The following is a 27,392-nucleotide window of genomic DNA, read 5'->3' on the forward strand; positions in this document are numbered from 1 at the left end:
AAAGGGGGTCCTGTGAAGCGCTCCAAAGTTATCTGGGAGTTGTCTGAGCCCCTCACCTGGTGAGCACAGTACGACGTGGGCAGCCGTTACCTGCTGAAGTGGTCTGGAAAATAAGAACTGTGAGAAAAGGCCCTGGACTGCATCACTGACTCCGTGTCATTACTGCTGCTGCCCTGCACCATCACACCCATCCTCCGCATACACAGCCCTGAGGCTATACTCCTCCCGTGGGGAGTTATGCTACGCTCTGCTGCACCCACAACACCAGCCTCAGCGTTCTGCACTGCAGCGGCGGTTCACTCTGACCGCAATCCACGGGTGGCGTAGTCGGACATTTAAACATCAAAACCACATAAATAGTTCCGCCACTGCTTTGACCGCCCTGAGCCACGAACCGGGTCGCCGCCACGGAGACTACAACCACCAGCATCCAGCAAAAAGGGTCCGGCTCCGGATGTCCCAAGGCCCAGGGGGCGCGTCAGAACATTTTAATCACCTTTCATAATCACCAATGGGACAAGGCAGGGATGTCCTCTGTCCCCTATCTTATACATCCTAGTGACGGAGCACCTGCTCTCATCAATTCGCCATAACCCCAATATTAGGTGGATTGAGGTGGGAGGCACCGAGTACAAGTGCTTTGCATTTGCTGATGATGTCAATCACATATATCCATCAGCAGGCTGTTATGGCTGAAATAGATCACTTTGTTACATGGTCAAATTTTAAAATCAATACAGCGAAGTCTGAGGCCCTCGATGTCTCCCTCCCCAAATCCATATAGGATTCCATCCAGTCCAACTTTCCCTTTGCCTGGCCCTCACAGGGTATCAAATTCATAGGAAATCCTATTCATAGAGACCTCTCCCGTCTATGTTATCTTAATTTTGGGCCCTTTATTGAACAACTCCATACAGACCACGGTTGGCAAGTTAGAACTGTAAGATTCACTACGTGAACCACTGGTGTTTTGTGGAAAAGCACATGTACACTGCGTTCCAAATTATTATGCAAAAAGTGTTTAGGAGTGATAAGGGAAGAATTTGTTTGTTTGTCAGTTAAACTCATTGATGGTGATGTGTGTCAGGGCTCTTTATATCACTGTAAGCAATTGCAGACACCTGTGCTAATTAGTTTGGCAGGTGTGTCCAATGAACGGCAAGACTACTTAAGAAGGCTGTCCCACATTATTAAGCAGCCTACATTTTCTGCCAAAATGGGAAAGAAAAAGGATGTGTCGGCTGCTGAGAAGCAACAAATTGTGGAGTGTTTAGGTCAAGGCATGACTACAATCAACATTGTGCGATGATCAGGATGAAGTGTCTTGGCAATCAAGAAGTATGTAGCTGATTCACAGTACACACGTGTGCGTGCTGATAAGGGCAAATTGAGGACTCTTTCCTACAGGCAATTACGTCAGGTAAAAAGAGCAGTGGCAAAAAAGCCTTGTCATAGCAGCAGACAAGTTTTTGAAGCTGCTGGTGCCTCCAACGTCCAACGTGCAAATGTAACATCACCTAGAATAAAGTTTTGAGTTGAAAACTGTTTGATTTCAGTTTCTAATAACCTGCTAATGCTTATAATTTAAAAAATGACCATTTTTTTGGTCTTTATTAAAATGAAAAGGTTGATCGAAGAGTGTGGGGGGATCTGAGAGTGTGGCAACCCAGTAGTCAGGATTACTTCGAATTCTGACAATCTGAGGGTCATGTTGCAGGTAGTGCAGAAAGAAGGCACTTATGTGTCTTGCGCATCTCGGAGCCCCAAAATTATTTTCCGGGCTAGATGCAGCTAAAAATTATTATTAATTTTAAATCTGGTGGAGCTTAGTATAGATGTCCTAATAGAATCAGTACTGCACACTGCTACAAAGCCCAAATTATTTTCCAGCCAAGATACAGATAAACATGATTAGTAATTTTAAATCTGGTGGAGCTTAGTATAGATGGCCTAATAGAATCATTACAGCACACTGCTACAAAGCCCAAATATCTTTCCAGCCAAGATACAGATAAACATGATTAGTAATTTTAAATCTGGTGGAGCTTAGTATAGATGGCCTAATAGAATCATTACTGCACACTGCTACAAAGCCCAAATAATTTTCCAGCCAAGATACAGATAAACATGATTAGTAATTTGAAAGCTTAAAACGGTTGGTGAGGTGATTTTAACCAATCATCAAGCTTTTACTCTCCCCAGGATGACACAGGGGTAGAAAAGTCGTTTTGGATTCATGATTTGTTCATCTTTATGAACGTGAGTCTGTCTACATTATCAGTGGAGAGCCGCGTGCGCTTATCTGTCAGCACACCACCAGCAGCGCTGAACACAAGTTCAGACAGAACGCTGGCTGCGGGGCATGACAAGATCTCCAAGGCGTAAGTGGCGAGCTCCGGCCATTTATCCAGATTGGAAGCCCAAAAAGAGCAAGGGTCCAGTGACACAGTCATGGCTTCAATGATTGGAGATACTCCTGTACCATCGTCTCTAGGCGTTGACTATGTGTCAGACTTCTTGTCTCCTGTGGCCTTGCAAAGGATGAGCTAAAAAAGTGGTGAAATGATTCCGCAAAATTGATGTTACCAGCAGATACTGTGTTTCTGTTACGTTTTGAGTGCTGAACACTCTACGGTCCCACGGTTGGCAAGTTGGAACTGTGAGATTCACTACATGCACCACTGGTGTTTTGTGGAAAAGCACATGTAAGATTCTGCAACAGTCTCTGCTGATACTCCTGCATGCGTGCATCCCTTTCTATGGCAGGAATTAATTCTGCAAATTTACTTTTGTACCGGGGATCTAACAGTGTGGCAACCCAGTAGTAAGGATTATTTCTAATTCTCCCAATTCGAGGGTCATGTTGCAGGTAGTGCAGCAAGAAGGCACTCATGTGTCTTGCACATCCAGGAGCACCAAGTCCCTGTTGTGTTGGTGGCGAGGCAACAATCATGCTTCCTTCCTCTGTTCTCTCCCCCCAACCTCGCACAACAGAAATGTGATCAAGGTCTCCCTCATCTGATGAGTCTTCCATCAGTTCGTTCTCCACTTCTTCCTGGGCTCCTGCACCTTCCTCACTAGTTTGGCTGCTACCATGCGCCCTGGTAAAACCATCTCCCCCAACCTCACATGCCTGCCGCCTTGGTGCTGCCGACCGTCTGGACCTTGCAGATGTTAGCCCTTCCGCATAAAACTCCTCCTCCTCTACTTCCTCCACCTCCTCTTGTGCCACCACCTGACTCCGAATTCTGTTTAACATGTGCTCCAGCATGTAAATCACCGGAATAGTCATGCTGATAATGGCATCGTCAGCACTAAACATCTTCGTCGCCATTTCAAAACTGTGCAGAAGGGTGCATAGGTCCCTGATCTGAGACCACTCCTCCAGCGTGATTTGCCCCACCTCTGGATCCCGTTGGCCCAGGCTATACGTCAGAACGTATTGCACCAGGGCTTGTCGGTGCTGCCACAGTCGCTGCAACATGTGCAGAGTTGAATTCCACCGGGTAGGCACATCGCATTTTAGCCTTTGAAGTGGCAGGCCCAACAACTTCTGTAGAGATGTAAGTCGCTGAGCTGCGGGATGCGAAAGGTGGAAGTGAGCACACAGCGACCGTGCCCTCTGCAGAAGGCCATCTAGTCCAGGATAGTGGGCTAAAAATTGCTGGTCAACCAGGTTCAACACGTGAGCCATACAAGGCACATGTGTGACATTGCCCCGGCGAAGGGCCGCACCCAGGTTTGCAGCATTGTCGCACACAGCCTTCCCTGGTTTCAGGTCCAGTGGAGACAACCATTCATGAAATTGGTTCTCCAGAGCTGACCACAACTCCTCAGCTGTGTGACTCACATTTCCCAGACATTTCAAAGTAAAAACCGCCTGATGACGTTGAGCCCTACTGCCAGCATAGTAAGGAGGTGTGCAGGATCCCTTCTGCACAGTTAGAAAGCTTGTGGCATGACCAGACAGGCTTTAGGTGCAGGTGGAGGACAGAGGGGAGGTTGAGGAGGAAGAAGCAGTGGAGGAACTTTGACATAAAGAGGATTGACGCACAACTCGTGGGGACGGCAAGACTTGGACAGCAGCACCTTGTCCTGCTGTCACCATAGTTACCCAGTGCCCAGTCAGTGACATGTAACGCCCCTGTCCATGCCTACTCGTCCAAGTGTCTGTGGTGAAATGCACCCTGTCACACACAGAGTTTCTCAAAGAAGCGGTGATGTTGTGTGCGACATGCTGGTGGAGAGCAGGCACACCTTTCTTTGAGAAGTAGTGCCAACTGGGCATCTGGTACTGGGGCACTGCGACAGACATAAGGTCTCGAAAATCCTCTGTGTCCACCAGGTGGAAAGGCAGCATTTCTGTAGCCAAGAGCTTGCAGATGGTGAAATTCAACGTCTTAGCTTTCTCATGGCTAGGAGGAAATGGTCTTTTACTTGTCCACATCTGAGGGACTGAGGGCTGGCTGTTGTGCTTAGACGGGGTTGATAAGGGTGTCCCCGGCAAACTGCCGGTCTGTGAGGAAGATGCAGGCGGACATGTTATGTTTCCTTGATCCAAAGGTGGTGCTATCGATGTCGGACAGCGCTCAACACCAGCTGGTGTTACCACCTCCAAAGAAAATGATGACCTGCCAATCACGCTGGCTCTTGCGGGTAAAGAGGTGGCAGGTCTGCGTCCCAAAACAGGTGTGACTGCTGTCCCCCCAGTCACAGAGGATGAAGAGGCCGCAGATGCACAAGATGGTGCAGACGGTGGTTGGCCCGGCCGGCTAGGCTGCATTGTAGCACAGTGAGCTTCCCACTGCAACTTATGCTTCATGTCCATGTGCCGGTTCATGCATGAAGTACTCAAACTATGTATTTTTTGGCCTCTACTTAGCTTTTGCTGACAAATGTTACAGATAACATGAGTTGGGTCATCTTTATCGATCTGAAAAATGCCCAGGCTATGCAAGGCTTAGCACCCATGCGACCTGAAGAGCCACCACGACTTGTGGTCAGAGGCAGAGTTGTGTTTGAGGATGCAGTTGTTGATGTGCTTCCAGTACTACGTCTCTGTCCAGGAAGGCGCAACCTGACCTCGTCGTCACTAGCATCCTCCTCCACCTCCTCTGCTGACCTCCTCTCTTGGCTGACTGTGGGTTGACAGTAAGTGGGATCTCCAACCTCATCATCATCACCCTGTGTGTTATCACACCCGTCGTCCTCAGAGCCAACCTGTTCCTGCCCTGACAAAAAACTAAAGTTGTCGCTCCAATCAGGTATTTGAGTCTTATCATCGTCTTCCTCATTGTCTCCACCAACAGGAGTTACAGTTTGGGAATGAGGGTCTACATTATGGTCAGAACCTTCTGCGTCTGGTCCTGGATCCGACTCATAAAGGTTCTGGGCATCAGTGCAGATCATTTCCTCATCTGGATTCACAGAAGCGCTGGAGCCGACCTCTGATTCCCAGGCTATAGTATGAGTAAACAGCTCTGGAGACTCAACCGTCTGTTCTACCTCATACTCAGATGGGCAGCTGGAGATTTGGGAGCTGTGAGGAAGCAAGTGCGATTGGGGTGACACCTCTGAGGACTGGAGTATTTGTGATGTTGAAGTTGATGTGGAGGAGAGCCCTCTTAAAGGAGCACTTGATATCCGTTGAAGCACCTGCTGTTTTTGTGCCTCATCTGGAATTTGTAGCGATTGGCGTGGCCGTAAGAAAGGGATCTTATCACATTGTCCGCTAAAAGAAGTAGACATTTTAGTTTTGCTGGAAGATGGTCTTTCTTCTGCAGATGTTACTGTTGCTTTAACACCTACTCCCCGGACACAACCTTCTTTCCCCTTCCCAACACGCCTATTCCCCTTTCCACCAGCAGCAGGCCTTTTTCCACTCATTTTGGTGGTTAACTAATTCACAACTCTGGAGTTGTTTGCACAAAAAAACAATGGAAGGGAACCGAGCAGAGCTAAGTGGTCAAACTGTGGTATTAGGCCAAAACTACTGTCTGGGTTAGATGCAGAAAAAAATTATATTCAGTTTGCAACCTGATGGAGGTCAGTATAGATGGACTAATAGAACAAGTCCCACACACTGCTAGAAGGCCAAATATTTTTTCAGAGCTAGATGCAGAAAAAAATTATATTCAATTTGCAACCTGATGGAGGTCAGTATAGATGGACTAACAGAACAAGTACCACACACTGCTAGAAGGCCAAATATTTTTTCAGAGCTAGATGCAGAAAAATATTATATTCAATTTGCAACCTGATGGAGGTCAGTATAGATGGACTAATAGAGAAAGTCCCACACACTGCTAGAAGGCCAAATATTTTTTCAGAGCTAGATGCAGAAAAAAATTATATTCAATTTGCAACCTGATGGAGGTCAGTATAGATGGACTAATAGAACAAGTCCCACACACTGCTAGAAGGCCAAATATTTTTTCAGAGCTAGATGCAGAAAAATATATTCAATTTGCAACCTGATGGAGGTCAGTATAGATGGACTAATAGAACAAGTCCCACACACTGCTAGAAGGCCAAATATTTTTTCAGAGCTAGATGCAGAAAAAAATTATATTCAATTTGCAACCTGATGGAGGTCAGTATAGATGGACTAATAGAACAAGTCCCACACACTGCTAGAAGCCAAATATTTTTTCAGAGGGAGATGCAGAAAAAAATTATATTCAATTTGCAACCTGATGGAGGTCAGTATAGATGGACTAATAGAACAAGTCCCACACACTGCTAGAAGGCCAAATATTTTTTTAGAGCTAGATGCAGAAAAAAATTATATTCAATTTGCAACCTGATGGAGGTCAGTATAGATGGACTAATAGAACAAGTCCCACAGACTGCTAGAAGCCCAAATATTTTTTCAGAGGTAGATGCAGAAAAAAATTATATTCAGTTTGCAACCTGATGGAGGTCAGTATAGATGGACTAATAGAACAAGTCCCACACACTGCTAGAAGGCCAAATATTTTTTCAGAGCTAGATGCAGAAAAATATTATATTTAATTTGCAACCTGATGGAGGTCCGTATAGATGGACTAATAGAACAAGTCCCACACACTGCTAGAAGTCCAAATATTTTTTCAGAGCTAGATGTAGAAAAATATTATATTCAATTTGCATCCTGATGGAGGTCAGTATAGATGGACTAATAGAACAAGTCCCACACACTGCTAGAAGCCCAAATATTTTTTCAGAGGTAGATGCAGAAAAAAATTATATTCAGTTTGCAACCTGATGGAGGTCAGTATAGATGGACTAATAGAACAAGTCTCACACACTGCTAGAAGGCCAAATATTTTTTCAGAGCTAGATGCAGAAAAATATTATATTCAATTTGCAACCTGATGGAGGTCAGTATAGATGGACTAATAGAACAAGTCCCACAAACTGCTAGAAGGCCCAATATTTTTTCAGAGCTAGATGCAGAAAAATATTATATTCAATTTGCAACCTTATGGAGTTCAGTATAGATGGACTAATAGAATGATGCTATGCCCAAAAGGTTTTACTTCACTAGGTGCAGTAAAAAAATTGGTATTCTATACACAGGTGGTGTAGCTTGCAACACAGATAGGCTACTCCACTGACTAACACACTCTGCAATAGGCCAAAAAGGATTAGCTTTGCTACATTTAGCCAAATGCTGTGAAAAAAACTTGCACAGCACTGGCACAGACCTGCCTAGCAAAAACTGATAGGAACTGATGTAACTTAGTCCTGAAAAGGACTGCAATTACAATTAGTCTTTACTCCCATAACCTATCTATTTATGAGCACAGACCTGCCTGATAAAAGTCGTAGGAAATGCTGTAACCTAGTCCTTAAAAGGACTGCAATCACAACTATTCCCTACTCCCAAGCTATCTGTAGATTTGTGCGAAAATTGGCTTGAAATTAACAAGGTATTGCGCACACAGCAACAGCGGTGCCGTCTAACACGCAGCTGCAGCAGTGAGAAAATGGTGGCGACGGGGAAAATGGCTGGGTCTTATAGGTCAAGGACATGTGACATACACTGCCAATGACACATGACCTTGCTTGTGTGAAAAAAAGCACTTCGCTCCGTGTGTGCGCTGCTGATAGGCTGACAGATTGCACCTCCCCACTGTAAATGCGGGAAAGAGAAAAAAAAAATGGAGATCTTCATTATTCCTGCAGAGATCCATCCCCTGCCCCTCCTCCCGCCCCACTGTACACTCAAACTGCGTATTAACATTAATTTTCATCATTACTGAGAAAAAATCCAGTTATGATTTTGGTGCACGAACAGTTATCGAACATAACCTCGAACCGCCGAATTGTTTTCAAATCGTTCGTGTTCGCCGAACGGCTCGAACACCGCCCAAAACAGCTCGAATTTGAGATTGGTGAACAGTTCGAGTCGAACAACGCTCATCTCTATTCAATTGCACCTCCCCCATTCCTTGCAATGCAAGCGCAAGTATGCAGCCTGCCACACACCCACCCCCAGGCTGCAATACCATACTGCTTGCTTGCTTGCACTTGAAATTGGGCCTTTTAGGCATGTGGAGGCGGAATCTGGCTACCACGTCATGGCTGCGTCGGCGGCCTGGTATCCATACTCAGTCCCCAGCCGCCAGGAGGCTTGGTGTCCACGCTTGGTCCCCAGCCGCCAGGGGGCGGCCGGGTGTCCATATTCGGTCCCCAGCCGCCCCTATTTGTCCCAGTAACCTTCCCCACACTTTTCTTAGCCTGGCCTGCTTTAGGGCAGCATTGTCCGAGCCCACCAGACAACCAGACTCCTCCGGTGGGCCCTGGCTTCTCCATAAGGGTAGTTGAGAGTGCCAAGGTGAGGAGCATGATGATGATGATAGAAGTTAGCATCTGCTTTCTTTTTTTGGAATGCAAGCGTAAGTGTGCAGCCTGCCACCCACCCACCCCCAGGCTGCAATACCATACTGCTAGCTTGCTTGCACTTGAAATTGGGCCTTTTAGGCATGTGGAGGCGGAATCTGGCCACCACATCATGGCTGCGTCGGCGGCCTGGTATTCATACTCAGTCCCCAGCCGCCTGGCGGCCGGGTGTCCACGCTTGGTCCCCAGCCGCCAGAGGGCGGCCGGGTGTCCATAAACAGTCCCCAGCTGCCCCTATTTGAAGGACAGCCTAACCACAAACACGTGGACAAGTGAATGTGGCCAGGGATGGTCCATCTCACTGATGCCTTCACACTGGGTTAATATTGTGGAAGCCGGGACACAGTTGGACACTGGGATGCAACACGTCCTCCAGACATAGAGGATTGCGGGTTCTGGGTCAATCAGGCTTCAACACAAAATTCAGAAGGTAGACAGCAGCAGTGGTCGGCCTCCTACACAACGAGCTTTCTGTTCCTTGGAATGCAAGCGCATGTATGTAGTAGCGGCTAGGCCTAAGGAGGTCAGCGTTTTGGCGGATATCCTGCCTCCTCCGAGGATTGCTGGATGTTTTCCTACTACTATCCCAGTTCTATGACTCCCGTTAAAACAAAGCTTCAGGTGATGAATGATGGATGAGGTGGTGGCAAAGGAGAAAGAGCAGGAGGAACAGGGACCATTCACATCAATATCAGGCCAGTCAACCACACATGTCTAGTAGGATATGTTTCTGTACCAAAAGGAGCAGTTCCACTACACAGTTATAGGGCATACAGTGAGTGCAATGCCTACCAAAAATTTTGAGGCACTCCAATGCCCCTTCGAAGTAACATAGAGGTCAGAGGGCCTTAACTAAACCATTTTTTCCATTTATAGCAACTGGGTCTCCTGTACACCGTTGGCCTAAGCAGTGAATGGAAGGCTTTCCAAAAATTATGAGGAACTGCAATGCCCCTTGAAACAGATGTGGATTACAGCATACTAAAAACCTTCTACCCATTATTGGGGAGTGGGTCTCCCTTAGTGTTCGCCTATGCATTGAAACGCAAAAGCTGACTAAAATTAGGAGGAAATGCAATGCCCGTTGGAAGAATGGTGGAGGTTAGAGTTAATTAAAAACAACATTTCAATGCCCGATGGAAGAGCTGTAGAGTTCAGTGTGGTTTAACAAGACGGTTTTAATGCCCCTTGGAAGAGACGTGGAGGTCACAGTAGCTTAACAATATGGTTTTAATGCCCCTTGGAAGAGTGGTGGAGGTCGCAGTGGAATAAAAAGACAATATATATAGATAAATAAGTCTTGCGCTGGTAAGGTTAGGCTTTGAAGTAGGAGGTTTTAGATTACTATAAGCATAGAGAGAATAAATGTGTTTCACAAATACTTTTTATTTGTTTTTAAAAAAACACATAAATATCACATTTAAAAATTAGAGGATAGAAATTATAAAATTAGATTCTGGGAGATAAAATGAAGCTCTATGTGGGATTCCTGTGCAGTAGGCCTGTGGATTTATGAGCTGATTGAAGTTAACGAGGTTGAGGTGGTCCAGGTGGTATCCTGGATAAAAATGGAGGGGAGAAGGACGTTAATGAGCAAGTTGACTCACCACATGCCCAAAAGAGGGAGTACACTTTATCTGATTAAGGTGTAGATTGGGATTTGGGTCCGTAGCGTGAGATAATTTTGATGGTCGTGGTAAATGATAGCAGATCCCAGATATTGGACAGCTCATGCGGGGAGCATTGCCTGGAGGGTGCTAGGCATAAGTGAATAATAATACAGGAGAGAGGATTAAGTTTGCCTGTAAATTATTTATATATGATTTAGGGCTAGTTAGCAAATTAACTCATCACATGACCACAAAGGCAGTATAAATTACCTGGTTTTGGTATGGATCGAGGTTTGGGTCCGTAACGTGAGGCAATTTGATGGTCGTAGTAAATAATAGCAGATCCCAAACAGTGGACAGCTCATGCGAAGGGCGGGGAACAGCCCTGGGAAGAAAAGCCGCTTGCGCATCCCTTTGAGGTTACGGGCGCGAGCGGGCTGAGGGACTACACAGGAGTGTGAAGCCGACACGGCCAAGCCGTTCCTGCCCGTGCGGCCTCCGTGTCGCTGGGTTTGTGCCAGAGCTGCGGTGGACCCTGACAGCCAACCCCCCTCTCCCAATACTGGTGCCTGTCCACTGGAGGGTCGAGACCCCCGCGGTGGAGGCAGGTCTAAGCTCTGTAATTTGAATGAGTACACTTTAAATCCTTTTACAAGGATCTTTTGGAGGGCAAGTCTGATGCCAGCAGCCGTGGTAATTCCAGCTCCAGTAGCGTCCACTAAAGCTGCTGCAGTTAAAAAGCTTTTGTAAGGATCGAGCTTGGCGGTCCGCCACAAGGCGTGCTAACGCCAGTCCCAGCCCCCTTGCCTTGGGGCGCCTCCCCGATGCTCTTCACTGAGAGTCCCGGGGGCCCGAAGCGTTTACTTTGAAAAAATTAAGTGTCCAAACCACAGGTGGTGTAGCTTGCTTAACAGCTGAGCTACTCCGCTGACTAGCAGACACTGCTACTAGGCCCAAAGTATTGCCTGGGCTACATGCAGTTAAAAATTTGTAATTATATCTACAGGCAGTGTAGCTTGCAAAACGACTGGGCTACTCCGCTTACTAGCAGACACTGCTACTAGGCCCAAAGTATTGCCTGGGCTACATGCAGTTAAAAATTGTTATTAGATACAAAGGCGGTGTAGCTTGCTTCAGATGGGCTACTCCGCTGACTACGAGACACTGCTACTATCACAAAATGATTGGCTGGGTTAGATGCAGTAAAAAATTATTAGATACACAGGCGGTGTAGCTTGCTTCACAGCTGGGCAACTACGTTGACTAGCAGACACTGAAGCTACAGAGCAGACCTCTGATCCCCAGGCTATAGTATGAGCAAACAGCTCTTCAGAGCCAACCATCTGTGTTACCCCAAGCCATAGTGTATGTAGTTTCTTACAGTTAAAGGGGGGGGCAGCGACCCGACCCACCTGGAATTGACGATGACAACGTCATGTAAAACACAGCAAGGGGACTCCAAAAAGAGTCTCCATTTTTTCCAAAAATTGTGGCACAGACACCACTTAAGTGGTATCAATTGCCCCAGAGTTGCTTAAAATGGTTGGTGAGGGGGGCATGTCCTGGATGCAGACCTGAGCAGAAGCAGGAGTGTGGAGCTCCTCCAGGCACCGAGCAATCCAGCAGGTTTCTAACTCACAGCACCGGCCAATAACCAAAAAACTATGGGTACCAGAAGAACAAGGACCCCTGCCCCCGGGGGTGGAAGCGAGGCTCCCCCAGAGACAGCCCTGGATGCCTTTCTTATCAGAGGGTCGGCTGAGACAGGAGGGCAGGCGCCATCTTGCTCCAGAGGAGAGATCATGCTGGCCCAGGAGGACGGAGGAGAAGTAACAGACTACATGGTAGGAGGCTTGAGGGCTCTCACCAGAAGGGAGGGGGTGAAGCAGGCTCCCAGCTCTGTATGCACAGTAAGGGAAGATAAGCAGGGAAGCTCAGGAGAACGGAGCCACAGACATTGCCTCACTGCAGCAGCCCCCCCCTACCCCCCAGCAGAACGCTGACTGGAAGGAGAAAACTTGCAGCCTCCCTCCTCTCCCTGAAAGCTAATTGCCAACAGAGAAAAGTACAAGGAAGCAGCTTTATAAGCATCTGCACTGACAATGATGGGACTTCTCATGGTGAGAGTATACATGTTTCGCCTGGCACTGGAGGATTGGAGACTGATGAACCTCACAGAGAGCAGGAGTTGAGGGGGGCAGGAGAGGGGGGCCCCCTTGCAGCCACAGTGCCCACCCTGCAGTGCACTGGAACATGACTCCTTGCCTTGTGAGTCAGAGAAGGAGGGGTGGTGCCAAACACCCCCGGATTCCCAGTATGCTTGGAAGAAATTTCTGTCCCAGATTCCCTGCAGAGAAGATTTTAAAACCCTAATAGCTGAAGTGAAAGAAGCCTGCAGGTCTGAAATATCATGCGTCAGGCAAGATCTACAAAGCCTGGCAGAGCGCTGGAATACTCTGGAGGAGGATCATGATGCCACTAGAATTTACATGAAGGACTACAGCATGTCATAGCCAAACAAAATAAGATGGTGAAAGAGGTGCAGTCCCATATGGAGGATCTAGACAACAGGGGCAGACGTTGTAACATACGAGTCCGGGGGGTCCCAGAATCTGAGGGGCAGGAAAATCCCAAAGCAATTCTCCAAGCGATTTTCAACTCTGTCCTAGGGGAACCCCCTACATCCAATATAAACATGGACAGAGCTCACAGGGCACTTCAACCAAAGGGCTCCTCTCCACTCCCGAGGGACATCATCTGTGGCTTGCATTATTTTGAAACCAAAGAGAAGATAATGTACAAAGCCAGAACACAAAAATCCATAACTTATAAAGGCAGCGATCTGCAGCTGTTCCCGGACCTCTCCAGAGTAACACTTCAGAAAAGAAGAATCCTTAAACCGCTACTAAAGATCTTGACAGACCAGCGGATTTCATACAGATGGGGTTTCCCCTTTGCCCTGCACATGAGCTGCAATGGAACGTCAACCTTGAGAGTCCTGGAGGACCTGCCGATTTTTTGTGACTCCCTGGGATTGTCGTGCCCAAATATTCAGGACTGGGAGGCTGCTAACCCCCAGGAAGCTCCCCCACCTTTGTGGTCCCGGAAGGAGCGACGGGGAAGGAAGAGAGGAGGGGAGGAAGGAGACGTGGAGTCATCTCTCCAAAATTCCCCCCGTTGATCACTTCCTCCCTAGCTTAGGGGTTTCTATAGTTTCTTTGTCCCCCATCTCTTTTGTATGCCTTGGGTGGGGTGTAGCCTAGCACAGGCCGGTGCCAAACAAGATGTGATAGTGGTGGCACAATCCATCACTTAATTGCTGGACATGTTTTTTTCATTCATTATATATAATAAGTGCCTGGGGAGCCACTGAGTGGTGTTTTACTCTTGTTCAGTTTTCCATCCTCTCTACTTTTAGTGGGTTCCCCTTTGGGAGACGAAAACTCCCATCCCTTGTTGGTAGTTAAAGAATCTTTCAGGGCACCCTCCCGAATTAATTAGTTAAAGGGGTATTCCTTTTTTTCATCTATAGTTTATTAGCGAATACCTGGATAGTTCCAGTGGGTTTCACTTTAAATTTGACTATTCTGTGGGCTCATTTTGTGCTACAGGAGGGTCCCCCTTTTTCTCCAGGAGATATCCTTGGAACAAGTCTATTGAATGTAGAATTTGGTGTAGTGTCAGTGTGTTTAATGCATATTTTGTTTTCTTGTCAGTGTCTCCCCACTTCCCTCATGTGTCTCCCCTCCCTTCCTTTCCTATGCGGGCTGAGGCTTCTTTGTCAGAGGATGGGGGATTTCAGAGACTCCCCAGCACAAAGGTTTCCAGATGGAGAAGGTCTTCGGAAGCAGTCCGTGAGTAAGGCACATTGAAAGGCACATTCCATACAACAAGATATAAACATGGCACGTATAATTTCACTTAATGTAAGGGGTGTTAACTCCCCTAGAAAGAGACGTCTCGTGCTTCAGGAGATGAGATCCCTGAGGGCGGATATAGTCTTCTTGCAGGAGATACACTTTGACAATAAGAGCACGTTCAATTTTGCTTCCCAATAATACCCCACAGTATATTCGGCCCATAATAACAACAAAAAGGGAGGGGTAGCAATATTAATAGCCACTAACTGCCCGATACAGGTGAAGGCAACACATGTGAACCCAGGGGGTAGATACGTTTTACTAGAATCCTCATTACATGGTAATCGCATAATTTTGGGCAATGTTTACACACCTAATTCGGGACAGAAAAATTTCTTACGTAGGGTATTTACCCTGATTCATAGACTGCAGCCAGGTCCTGTGTTATTGGGTGGCGACTTTAACATCCCCTTTTCTGAGTCCTTTGATAGGCAGTCTATTGTAGATAAGCCTCCCTCAGTGCAGCTAAGCAGAATGTCCCTGGAGTTTCGTAAACTCATAAGAGCCAACTCGCTGTTCAACCTATGGAGAATAGAGCACCCAAAAGAAAAAGGTTTCTCCTTTTACTCCCCCCCCCCATCGCACCCATACCCGCATAGATTATTCGCTATTATCTTCGTTAACATTGCAGTTCTCAGGACTATGAGAAAAATTGATATAGGGGCAATTTCATGGTCGGATCATGCACCGGTGATATTAGACATAAAATCAATGGGCCCTCCAACGCGAACATGTCACTGAAGGCTTAACGAGTTTCTGATTAAAGATCCAACTATTAGGAAGACCCTCGAGTCCCACCTAACAGACTTCTTCAATTTGAACATGAATTCAGTATCCTCACCGGCTGTACAGTGGGAGGCCCATAAGGCGGTGATGAGGGGATTTTGTATCAGGGAAGGGGCCAGATTAAAAAAAAATACCCAAATTTAAAAGTCCAAACTAACCTCTCAACTTAAATCTCTAGAAAATAAACTGTCCTCCTCCCCAAATATTAGTATCTTGAGAAAGGTGATTACAATAAGAGACAAACTGAAGGATTTGGCCATATGTAAGGTGGAAAAACTACTCCTCTACTCCAAACAGAGGTATTATGAGAAGGGAAACAAGGCTCACACTATATTAGCCAGACAGCTCAAAGATAGACTTACAAACTCAAACTTTCCTCATCCTATAACACCCTATATGCTAGGAATTTGCCATCCCTATTTAGAGAGCTGAAAAACTTGCTAACAAAATGGAAATCTATTTCTATCTCCATGATGGGGAGAATAGCCTCGGTCAAGATGACCCTCCTCCCTAAATTAATTTATCACTTTGAGACCCTTCCGGTCAGAGTCCCTATGGGAGAACTCAAATCCCTTCAAGCAGCAATAATGAGATTTATATGGAATGATAAAAGACATAGAATAGCCAAACAAATCTTAACCACTCACAGAAACCAGGGAGGTATGTCGGTACCAGATGTTATTAAGTATTATTGGGCGGTTCATCTCAGAAGGGTCCCCTCGTGGGCTTCTTTATGGGCATACAATAAATGGACTGAAATAGAGAAGTTATGGCTGGCTCCCATTCATCCAAACGCCCTGCTTTGCACCAGTAGACCCTTAAAGATAAGTCGTCCCCTTTTGGGTCCTATCAGGTTCACAAGGGAAATATGGCAGACCTGTGGTAAGAGATTTGAACTAACTTCCCCAAGATCGCCAATGATATCCTTCATATACCAACCGCTAATTCCAAATAGCTTGAGCTCGGACATGGTGCTCCCATATATAAAGGCAGGCCTTTTTAGATTTGCAGACCTGGTGGATGGAACCTCATTGGAATTACACACTTTTGACCACAATAAAGCTAACTTTAGAATAACAAACAGGTAATTCTTTCAATTTATGCAGATTAAATCTTTTGCAGTTTCTTTGTTTGGGTCGTTGAAGGTGTCCTCTCCTGAGTTTGAAAAGATATGTAAAAGGGGCCCGTCAACAAAGGGTCTGATATCGGACATATATGCTCTAATTAACACTCCCCGGGGGGATCCACCTCCTAAACACTCATACATGACTAAGTGGGAGAGGTTTCTGGGAAGGGAGCTATCGCCGCAGTGTTGGCAGTCCATCTGGGATAAAGCATCCAAAACCTCTCTTTGCACTTTATACAAGGAGAACCAATATAAATTAATGAAGTTTTGGTATCATACCACTGAACTACTACACAAATTAAACCCCTCTATCCCGGATGGCTGCTGGCGCTGTGGAGCTGCTACGGGTTCCCTTACCCACATTTTCTGGACATGCCCGATCCTGACCCCATTATGGGAAAATGTCAGACCCTCCTGCGGGAAGTATTGTTCACTGAAATCCCTCTAGACCCAGCTATATATTTATTAAATGTTACTCCAAGAGGGATGGGTAAAAACTCCTCAAAGCTGCTTCTCCACATCCTAACAGCAGTTAGATGCCTCATAGCTCTTCATTGTAAAAAAACGCTCCCCCCCTCTAATAGAGATCTACTACGTAGAATTGCGGATATACGAAGAATGGGACACCTGACGGCAGTAATAAACGCCAAATTAGATGTATTTAATAAGGTGTGGGGACCATGGGTCTATTACTGGGCCCAATTTAATACCTGATATTTGTTCAAGGAAAGGAGAACAGAGTTTACTGCTGAAATCTTCCATTATTTTGCCTTATTACCCTTCCCCCTCCCCCTGTTGTTTTCCTGTCTGTGTCATAAAGGTTTGTAGTGTTTCTGAAATTGTAAAGAAATATAGATTATAGCAAATGATTGAGTAAGTGAGCAGCTCCTACAGTTACACCAACTATGGAAATATTCAGCTCCTCATATAATAGTGCTTGGACTAAACATTGTTTATTAGAAGACTACAAGAAGAACGCAGATAAGTGTATGATCCATGGCAAATTTCCACCATGCTCTATTAACCGGTTCCCGACCGCCAACTGTAGATAAACGTCGGCGCTTGCTGGGCTCTGTGCAGCGCCGACGTTTAAAAACGGTGGGTGGTCTCGCAGCGCTCAGGACCCCCAGGGTCCTGCAAGCGCTACGATTCCAGTGCAGTGCAATAGCTCTGACAGGGGACATCATCGGGACCTGATTGGATCAGGTCCCAGTGATGTTAACCCTTTGCTATGTTCTATATGCCGCGATCTATAGTGATCGCGGCATATAGAAGATAGAAGGAGGAGAGGGGGTCGTCTTACTTACCTCTCCGATGACCCCTGATAGCTTCCAGGACCTGGGGTTGCTATGGCAGCTGGAGGTCACATGACCGCCTCCAGATCTGCCATATATGGTGTCCTGCCTGGCTCAGCCTGCAGCTGAAGCCAGGCAGGAGACTGCCTGTGAAACAGTCAGCGAAGATCTCATGTAATGTAATACATGTCTATTACATTACATGAGATCAGTGATCAGAAAAATAAAAATTAATGTCCCATACAGGGACTAAGTAAAAATGTAAAAAAAAGTTTTTAAACTGTTAAATAAAAAAAAATCACAAAATAAATAAAAATAAATAAATAAAATATTAAACCAATAAATCCGTATATTTTTACAAAACCAAAAAAAGTACACATACAGTATTTGGTATCGCTGCGTCCGAAACAACCCGAGCTATAAAACTGTCACACTAATTAACTCCTTCTGTACACACCGTAATAAAAATAAATAAAAAACGGAGCAAAAAAATATGCTTTTTCATCATATTGCCAAACAAAAAGTGGAAAAAAATGCGATCAAAAAACAAAATAGAAATAAAGATGGTACTGCTGAAAACGTCATCTTGTTCCGCAAAAAAAAAGCCGCCATACAGCTCCATCAGCTGAAAAATAAAAACGTTATAGCGCTCAGAATAAAGCAATGCAAAAAAATATTTTTTCTATAAAATTGTTTTATTGTGTAAAAGCGCCAAAACATAAAAAAAAATACAGTAAGTGTAGTATCGCTGTAAACATACTGACCCAAAGAATAACGCTGCCTGATCACTTTTACCACACGCAGAATGGCATAAAAAAAAATCTCAAAAAACAATTCCTGAATTGTTTGTTTTTGTTAATTTTACCTCCCAAAAAACGGAATAGAAAGCGATCAAAAAATGTCACGTACCCAAAAATGGTACCAATAAAAATGTCAACTCGTCCCGTAAAAAACAAGCCACAACATGACTCTGTCGCCCGAAATATGGAAAAATTATAGCTCTCAAAATATGGTGATACAAAAACTAGATTTTGCAAAAAAAGCGTCTTTTAGTGTGTGACAGCTGTCAGTCATAAAAACCCGATATAAATCTGGTATCTCTGTAATCGCACCGACCCGAAGAATAAAGTAATCTAATCAGTTATATCACACTAGGAACGGCGTAAAAAATAAATAAAACCAATTCTTCATCTGCTACTGATTTGTTTATTATGTCTCCCAAAGATCGCAGTAAGGCTCTGCTCACATTTATCCTGCGCTCTGCGCTAAGCGCTTACACCAGAGTTTCCGTGTAAATCTCTGAAATATGTGATTCAGCCGGAACCCATGACGGAAGATTCCCTGTAATGAGGCAGATATAGGCCACCCTGGATGCCGTCTGGCCTGTGATCCCACGGTGTCATTTGTTTTAGGCGTGCATAAAAGAGCGGTTGGCCACAGTTTTGTGCACTTCAGAAAAGAAGGACACCACTAAACAGAGGCCAGACGGAGTCCAGAGTAACTCTGCTGCCTCATTACAGCGAATGGATCCCGCAGGGGTTTCATCTGAATTACATCACTTGGAAATTTAGATGGAAACCCCGATGTAAGTGCTTAGCCTAGAGCGCTGGATAAATGTTACGTAAAATGTTCCCAATAAAAGCTTCAACTCAGTCCTCAAAAAAAGCTAGTCCCCACTCAGGTCCGTCATCTGTTAAAAATATATGGGACTTCCAAGTTACTGGTAGCAGAAAGGCTCTGGAAAAACAAAATGGCCCTTGCCCCCCAAAAGAAATTCAGAAAATTTTGTGTTCCCAAATCCAAATGCTTATTCTACAATAATTTGTTCTCCAATTGTCAAATAGCACTCGGTCCCCCCCCCAGATCTCGCCGTATTGCTGAGCAGTACGATACAGCCACATATGGGGTATTGCCACTTTTAGAAGAAATTGCGTGACACATTTCGGCACCATTTTTACCCATTGCCCTGTGTGAAAGTTTAAAATCTGAGGGTAAAACATTTTTTTGTGGTAAAAATATAATTATGCTTTTTTCACTGCCCAATGGTATAAATTTAAAAATTAAAAAATACTCACTACTTCCCTAGATGAATTCCTTGAGAGGTGTAGTTTACAAAATGGGGTCACTTGTGGGGGTTTCTGCTGTTTCGGCATGTCAGCGACTCTTCAAATGTGACATGGTGTCTGCGGCCTATCCCAGCCAACATAGCGCTCCTTTCTCTACCGAACCCTGCCGTACACCAAAGCAGTGGTTTTCCCCCACATATGGGGTATCGGCGTACTCAGGAGAAATTGTACAACAAATTTCATGGTGCAATTTATCCTGTTACCCTTATGATAATACAAAATTAGGGAATGAAAAACATTTTTTGTGGGAAAAATGTGAAAATTTTATTTTTACGGCTCAATATTATAAACTTCTGTGAAGCAGCTGGGGGTGCAAGGTGCTCACCACACATCTAGATAAGTTCCCTAAGGGGTCTAGTTTCCAAAATGGTGGCACTTGTGGGGGGTTTCCACTGTTTAGGCACATTAGGGGCTCCCCAAATGCGACATGGCGTCTGCTAATTATTCAAACAAATTTTACATTCAAAAAGTCAAATGGCGCTCCTTCCATTTCAAACCCTGCCATGCGCCCAAACAGTAATTTGCCTCCACATATGGGGTATTGGCGTGTTCAGAAGAAATTGCACAACAAATTTCATGGTGCAATTTATCCTATTACCCTTATGATAATGCAAAATTAAGGGATGAAATACGGTTTTATGGGAAAAATGTGAAAATTTTATTTTTACAGCTCAATATTATAATCTTCTGTGAAGCACCTTGGGGTTCAAGGTGCTTACCACACATCTATATAAGTTCCCTAAGGGGTCTAGTTTCCAAAATCGTGTCACTTGTGGGGGGTTTCCACTGTTTAGGCACATCAGGAGCTCTCCAAACGCAACATGGCGTCTGCTAATTATTCCTACAAATTTTACATTCAAAAAGTCTAATGGCGCTCCTTCCCTTTCAAACCCTACTGTGTGCCCAAACAGTGGTTTGCCTCCACATATGGGGTATCAGCGTGTTCAAGAGAAATTCCACAACAAATTTCATGGTGCAATTTTTCCTATTACCCTTATTATAATGGAAAATTAAGGGATGAAAAACGTTTTCGTGGGAAAAATGTGAAAATTTTATTTTTACAGTTCAATATTATAAACTTCTATGAAGCACCTTGGGGTTCAAGGTGCTCACCACACATCTAGATAAGTTCCCTGAGGGGTCTAGTTTCCAAAATGGTGTCACTTGTGGGGGATTTCCACTGTTTAGGCACATCAGGAGCTCTCCAAACGCAACATGGCGTCTGCTAATTATTCAGACAAATTTTACATTCAAAAAGTCTAATGGCGCTCCTTCCCTTCCGAACCCTGCAGTGCACCCAAACAGAGGTTTTCCCTCACATATGGGGTATCAGCACGCTCAAGAGAAATTGCACAAAAAATTTGGGGTCCATTTTTTCCTGTTACCCCTGTGAAAATAAAAAAAATTGGGTCTAAAGTAACATTTTTGTGAAAAAAGTTAAATGTTAATTTTTTTCTTCCACATTCCAAAAATTCCTGTGAAGCACCTGAAGGGTTAATAAAGTTCTTGAATGTGGTTTTGAGCACCTTGAGGGGTGCAGTTTTTAGAATGGTGTCACTTTTGGGTATTTTCTGTCATAAAGACCCCTCAAAGTGACTTCAAATATGATGTGGTCCCTAAAAAAACTTTTAACCCTTATAGCTCCCTAACAAAAAAAAATTTTGGTTCCAAAATTGTGCTGATGTAAAGTAGACATGTGGGAAATGTTATTTATTAACTATTTTGTGTGACATATCTCTCTGATTTAAGGGCATGAAAATTAAAAGTTTGAAAATTGCTAAATTTTCTAAATTTTCGCCAAATTTCCGATTTTTTCACAAATAAACACAAGTTATATCGAAGAAATTTTACCACTATCATGAAGTACAATATGTCATGAAAAAACATTCTCAGAATCAGGGGAATACGTTGAAGCGTTCCAGAGTAATTACTTCATAAAGTGACAGTGGTCAGAATTGAAAAAATTGGCCTTGTCACGAAGGCAAAAACAGGCTCTGGTGCGAAGTGGTTAATTTCAGTTTATGCGTTATTTCTTTGGTTCTATTGTAAAATCTATAAATTTTCAATAAAATTTACAGTATTAAAAAAAAAAAATGGTTGTTGAGGTGATTTTCCCAAATCCTCAAGCTTTTAGTCTCCCCAGGATGACACAGGGGTAGAAAAGTCCTTGCGGATCCAGGATTTGTTCATCTTTATGAACGTGAGTCTGTCTACATTGTCAGCACACCACCAGCAGTGCTGAACACACGTTCAGAGAGAACGCTGGCTGCGGGGCTTGACAAGATCTCCAAGGCGTGAGTGGCGAGCTCAGGCCATTTTTCCAGATTGGAAGCCCAAAATGAGCAAGGGTCCAGTGACACAGCCATGGCTTCGATGTTCACTTGGAGATACTCCTGTACCATCCTCTCTAGGCGTTGACTATGTGTCAGACTTCTTGTCTCCTTTGGCCTTTCAAAGGATGGTCTAAAAAATTGGTGAAACGATTCCACAAAATTGCTGTTACCATCAGATACGGTTTTACTGTTACGGTTTGAGTGATGAAGACTCGACAGTCCCACGGTTGGCAAGTTAGAACTGTGAGATTCACTACATGCACCACTGGTGTTTTGTGGAAAAGCAGATGTAAGATTTTGTAATAGCCTCTGCTGATACTCCTGCATGCGTGAATCCCTTTCTATGGCAGGAATTATTTCGGCAAATTTACTTTTGTACCGGGGATCTAAGAGTGTGGCAACCCAGTAGTCGGGATCACTTCGAATTCTGACAATCCGAGGGTCATGTTGCAGGTAGTGCAGCAAGAAGGCACTCATGTGTCTTGCGCATCCAGGAGGACCAAGTCCTTGTTGTGTTGGTGGTGAGGTAAGAATCATGCTTCCTTCCTCTGCCCTCTCCCCCCAACCTCGCACAACAGAAATGTGATCAAGGTCTTCCTCATCTGATGAGTCTTCCATGCACATCGCCAGTTTGTCCTCCACTTCTTCCTTGGCTCCTGCACCTTCCTCAACAGTTTGGCTGCTACCATGCGCCCTGGTTAATCCCTCTCCCCCACCCTCCCATGCCTGCCACCTTGGTGCTGCCGACCGTCTGGACCTTGGAGATGTTATCCTTTCCACATGCGACTCCTCCTCTACTTCCTCCCCCTCCTTTTGTCCCACCACCTGACTCCGAATTCTGTTTAACGTGTGCTCCAGCATGTAAATCACTGGAATAGTCATGCTGATAATGGCATCGTCAGCACTAAACATCTTCGTTGCCATTTCAAAACTGTGCAGAAGGGTGCATAGGTCCCGGATCTGAGACCACTCCTGCAGCGTGATTTGCCCCACCTCTGGATATCGTTGGCCCAGGCTATACGTCAGAACGTATTGCACCAGGGCTTGTCGGTGCTGCCACAGTCGCTGCAACATGTGCAGAGTTGAATTGCACCGTGTCGGCACATTGCATTTCAGCCAGTGAACTGGCAGGCCCAAAGACTTCTGTAGAGATGTAAGTCCTTGAGCTGTGGGATGCGAACAGCGGAAGTGAGCACACAGCGACCGTGCCCTCTGCAGAAGGCCATCTGGCCCTGGATAGTGAGCTAAAAATTGCTGGACAACCAGGTTCAACACGTGAGCCATACAAGGCACGTGTTTGACATTGCCCCGGCAAAGGGCCGCACCCAGGTTTGCAGCATTGTCGCACACGGCCTTCCCTGGCTGCAGGTCCAGTGGAGCCAACCATTCATGAAACTCGGTCTCCAGAGCTGACCACAACTCCTCAGCTGTGTGACTCACATTTCCCAGACATTTCAAAGTAAACACCGCCTGATGCCGTTGAGCCCTGCTGCCAGCATAGTAAGGAAGTGTGCAGGATTTCTTCTGCGCAGTTAGAAAGCGGGTAGCATTACCAGACAGGCTTTGGGTGCAGGTGGAGGACCGAGAGGAGGTTAAGGAGGCAGAAGCAGTGGAGGAACTTCTAGATAAAGAGGATTGACGCACAACTCGTGGGGACGGCAAGACTTGGACAGCAGCCCCTTGTCCTGCTGTCACCATAGTTACCCAGTGCCCAGTCAGCGACATGTAACGCCCCTGTCCATGCCTACTCATCCAAGTGTCTGTGGTGAAATGCACCCTGTCACACACAGAGTTTCTCAAAGAAGCGGTGATGTTGTGTGCGACATGCTGGTGGAGCGCAGGCACATCTTTCTTTGAGAAGTAGTGGCGACTGGGCATCTGGTACTGGAGCACTGTGACAGACATAAGGTCTCGAAAATCCTCTGTGTCCACCAGGTGTAAAGGCAGCATTTCTGTAGCCAACAGCTTGCAGATGGTGAAATTCAACTTCTTAGCTATGTCATGGTTAGGAGGAAATGGTCTTTTACTTGTCCACATCTGAGGGACCGAGGGCTGGCTGTTGTGCTTAGACGGGGTTAAGTAGGGTGTCCCCGGCAAACTGCCGGTCTGTGAGGAAGATGCAGGCAGACATGTTAGGTTGCCTTGATCCAAAGGTGGTGCTCTCGATGTCGGAAAGCGCTGAACACAAGCTGGTGTTTCCACTTCCAAATGAACTGATGACCTGCCAATCACACTGGCTGTTGCGTGTAAAGAGGTGGCAGGTCTGCGTCCAAAAACATGTGTGACTGCTGTCCCCCCAGTCACAGAGGATGAAGAGGCCGCGGATGCACAAGATGGGGCCGACGGTGGTTGGCCCGGCCCGCTAGGCCGCATTGTAGCACAGTGAGCTTCCCACTGCAACTTATGCTTCATATCCATGTGACGGTTCATGCATGAGGTACTCAAATTATGGATTTTTTGGCCTCTACTTAGCTTTTGGTGACAAATGATACAGATAACATGAGTTGGGTCATCCTTATCAATCAGAAAAAATGCCCAGGCTATGCAAGGCGAAGAGCCCATGCGACCTGAAGAGCCATCACGACTTGTGGTCAGAGGCAGAGTTGTGGTTGAGGATGCAGTTGTTGACGTCCTTCCAGTACTCCGTCTCTGTCCAGGAAGGCGCAACCTAACCTCGTCGTCAATAGCATCCTCCTCCACCTCCTCTGCTGACCTCATCGACTGGCTGACTGTGGGTTGACAGTAAGTGGGATCTCCAACCTCGTCATCATCACCCTGTGTGTTCTCACTCCCGTCGTCCTCAGAGCCAACCTCTTCCTGCCCTGACCGAAAAGTCAAGTTGTCGCTCCAATCAGGTATCTGAGTCTCATCATCGTCTTCATCATTGTCTCCACCAACAGGAGTTACAGTTTGGGAATGAGGGTCTACATTATGCTCAGAATCTTCTTCATCTGGGCCTGGATCTGACTCATAAACATTCTGGGCATCAGTGCAGATCATTTCCTCATCTGGATTCACAGAAGCTCTGGAGCAGACCTCTGATTCCCAGGCTATAGTATGAGTAAACAGCTCTGCAGACTCAACCATCTGTGTTACCCCATACTCAGATGGGCAGCTGTAGACTTGGGTGCTGTGAGGAAGCAAGTGCAATTGGGGTGACACCACTGAGGACTGGAGTATTTGTGATGTCGAAGTTGAGGTGGAGGAGAGCCCACTTGAAGGAGCACTGGATATCCGTTGAAGCACCTGCTGTTTTTGTGCCTCATCTGGAATTTGTAGCGATGGGCATGTCCGTAAGAAAGGGATCGTATCACATTGTCCACGAAAAGAAGTAGACATCTTAATTTGGCTGGAAGATGGTCTTTCTTCTGCAGATGTTACTGTTGCTTTAACACCTACCCCACGGGCACAACCTTTTTTTCCCTTTCCAACATGCCTATTCCTCTTTCCACCAGCAGCAGGCCTTTTGCCACTCATTTTGGTGGTTAACTAATTGCCAACTCTGTAGTTGTTTGCACAAAAAATGCTGGATGGAAACCGAGCAGAGCTGAGTGGCCAAACTGTGGTACTAGCCTAAAAGGATTGGCTGGGTTAGATGCAGTAAAACAATTTTATTAGATACACAGGCGGCGTAGCTTGCTTCACAGGTGGACTACTCCACTGACTACGAGACACTGCTACAGGCCCAAATGGATTTACTGGGCTAGATGCAGTAAAAAATTGTTATTAAATACAAAGGTGGTGTAGCTTGGTTCAGATGGGCTTCTACAATGAGTAACAGACACTGCTACAGGTCCAAAAGGATTTACTGGGCTAGATGCAGTAAAAAATTATTAAATACACAGGTGGTTAAGCTTGGTTCAGATGGGCTACTACAATGAGTAACAGACACTGCTACTATGCCCAAATGGATTTACTGGGCTAGATGCACTAAAAAATTGTTATTAAATACACAGGTGGTGTAGCTTGGTTCAGATGGGCTACTCCAATGACTAACTGACACTGCTACAGGCCCAAAAGTATTTACTGGGCTAGATGCAGTAAAAAAGTGTTATTAAATACACAGGTGGTGTAGCTTGCTTCAGATGGGCTACTCCACTGACTACCAGACACTGCTACTATTCCCAAAATGATTTACTGGGCTAGATGCAGTAAAACATTGTTATTAAATGCACAGGTGGTGTAGCTTGGTTCAGATGGGCTAATACAATGAGTAACAAACACTGCTACAGGCCCAAAAGGATTTACTGGGCTATATGCAGTAAAAAAATTGTTATTAAATACACAAGTGGTATAACTTGGTTCAGATGTGCTACTCCAATGACTAACAGACTCTGCTACAGGCCGAAAAGGTTTTACTGGGCGAGATGCGGTAAAAAATTGTTATTAGATACACAGGTGGTGTAGCTTGGTTCAGATGGGCTACCACAATGAGTAACAGACACTGCTACAGGTCCAAAAAGATTTACTGGGCTAGATGGAGTAAAAAATTGTTATTAGATATACACGTGGTGTAGCTTGGTTCAGTTGGGCTACTCCACTGACTACCAGAAACTGCTACTATGCCCAAAAGGATTTACTGGGCTAGATGCAGTAAAAAATTGTTATTAAATACATAGGTTGTGTAGTTTGGTTCAGATGGGCTATTACAATGAGTAACAGACACTGCTACAGGCCCAAAAGGATTTACTGGGCTAGATGCAGTAAAAAATTGTTATTAAATACACAGGTGGTGTAGCTTGGTTCGGATGGGCTACTACAATGAGTAACAGACACTGCTACAGGCCAAAAAAGGATTTACTGGGCTAGATGCAGTAAAAAATTGTTATTAGATACACAGGTGGTGTAACTTGGTTCAGATGGGCTACTCCACTGACTACCAGACACTGCTACTATGCCCAAAAGGATTCACTGGGCTAGATGCAGTAAAAAATTGTTATTAAATACACAGGTGGTGTAGCTTGGTTCAGATGGGCTACTACAATGAGTAACAGACAATGCTACAGGCCAAAAAGGATTTAATGGGCTAGATGCAGTAAAAAATTGTTATTAGATACACAGGTGGTGTAGCTTGGTTCAGATGGGCTACTCCACTGACTACCAGACACTGCTACTATGCCCAAAAGGATTTTACTGGGCTAGATGCAGTGAAAAATTGTTATTAAATACACAGGTGGTGTAGATTGGTTCAGATGGGCTACTACAATGAGTAACAGACACTGCTACAGGCCCAAAATGATTTACTGGACTAGATGCAGTAAAAAATTGTTATTAAATACACAGGCGGTGTAGCTTGGTTCAGATGGGCTA

This window comes from Phyllobates terribilis, unplaced genomic scaffold, assembly GCF_046119375.1.
Source record: "Phyllobates terribilis strain yellow unplaced genomic scaffold, ASM4611937v1 Scaffold_1__5_contigs__length_1240528914, whole genome shotgun sequence".
Taxonomy (NCBI): Eukaryota; Metazoa; Chordata; class Amphibia; order Anura; family Dendrobatidae; genus Phyllobates; species Phyllobates terribilis.